The sequence below is a fragment of the Myotis brandtii genome, unplaced genomic scaffold (genome assembly GCF_000412655.1).
Source record: "Myotis brandtii unplaced genomic scaffold, ASM41265v1 scaffold187, whole genome shotgun sequence".
Classification (NCBI taxonomy): domain Eukaryota; kingdom Metazoa; phylum Chordata; class Mammalia; order Chiroptera; family Vespertilionidae; genus Myotis; species Myotis brandtii.
Window position 1 is genome coordinate 3,416,806 of NW_005356944.1, and position 1,395 is coordinate 3,418,200.

Consider the following 1,395-nt stretch of genomic DNA (forward strand, 5'->3'; position numbering starts at 1 on the left):
CTATCTCTCTCCCTTCCTCTCTGAAAAAAATCAATAAAATATATTAAAAAAATAAAATAAAATAAAAAATATATATTTTATTGATTTTTTTACAGAGAGGAAGGGAGAGGGATAGAGAGTTAGAAACATCGATGAGAGAGACACATCGATCAGCTGCTTCCTGCACAGTCCCCACAGGATATGTGCCCGCAACCAAGGTACAAGCCCTTGACCGGAATCGAACCCGGGACCCTTCAGTCCACAGGCCGACGCTCTATCCACTGAGCCAAATTGGTTAGGGCCTGAGGGATTCTTTTCTGTCCCAGCTCACGTGGGACCTGCAGCCCGGATGGGACACCTGGCGTGGGTGGCTTCCTCTGACAGCTCCTGGCCCCTCACTGTGCCTCCCCAGGCCTGGGGCCCCTGCCCACTGCCAGGCCACGGTCACCTGGCCCATCTCCCACCCTCTTCTCTGCCCGAGTGCTTGGCCGAGGTGCCCGTGGTGCCAAAAGACCCATAATCACGACCAGGTCCTGACACCCACCCAGCCCCGACCGCTGTCCTCCGAGCCAGGAGACCAGAGGTGACAAGCACTAGGATGCACTGGGTGTCTGGGCACAGGGCTGGGGCGGGGAGAGGGACAGTGCCCGTGCAGGAAGCTCAGGCTGGGAGCTTGCTCACCGAATCCCGAGGGGCGAGTGGTCCCTCCCGGGTGCCACTCCTCCACAGCACCTGCACCCACACCACCTGCACCCAATCCCCAGGCCCCCACGTTCAGTCAGCACTCGGGCCCTGGGGCTTGGTCCCCCAGACACTCCCCCTACTGGTCCTTCCGCCCAGTCCATGCCCCCACGACAGCGGAATTCTCACAGCTTCTCGGACAAGCCTCCCCTCCTGCCCACACTGCCGTGCCCCAGCCTCACGCAAGAGGACCCCCTGCCCCCTTCCAGGCCCCAGGACCAGAACATAAATCGGCTCGGCCACTCCAGCCGAAAGTGGTCCCTTTCATGGCGCCCGGGCACAGGCTCAAGCCCAATGCGGCCGGGCACACGGGACCATCCCGCCTCAACTCCAGCATCCCCGGAGGCGCCGTAGTCCCACGGTGCACCTGGCCGTCCCCACCCCCGCGTGCCCTCGTCCAAGGCCGCTAGGTGACCTGTGGACAAGGCAGGAAAGTAACCCTGACACAGGCCTGGGTTTAAACTCTTCTGTTTCCTAAATTAAATACAGGGCAGCCCGTGGAAAAGCCTAACTCCTGACCTCTCTCTGTCACGTGCCCTGGCGCCTGTGCGCACACCTGCTGGTCACACACGAGGCGGCCAAGGTGACGCAAGGCGGGGGCGGGACCTGCTGCCCCAATGAGGGCTCTAGTCCTGCCGGTGCCCCCGCAGGCCGCGGGCACACACTCCCTGCCAG

At 61.3% G+C, this 1,395-nt stretch overlaps 1 protein-coding gene across 2 annotated transcripts in view; it reads right to left on the reverse strand.

The window, feature by feature from the left end:
* The window catches only part of CPT1A (carnitine palmitoyltransferase 1A (liver)), a 58,215-nt gene that overhangs the window by 14,333 nt on the left and 42,487 nt on the right, over positions 1-1,395 (reverse strand). The gene's annotated exons all lie outside the window — the stretch shown is intronic.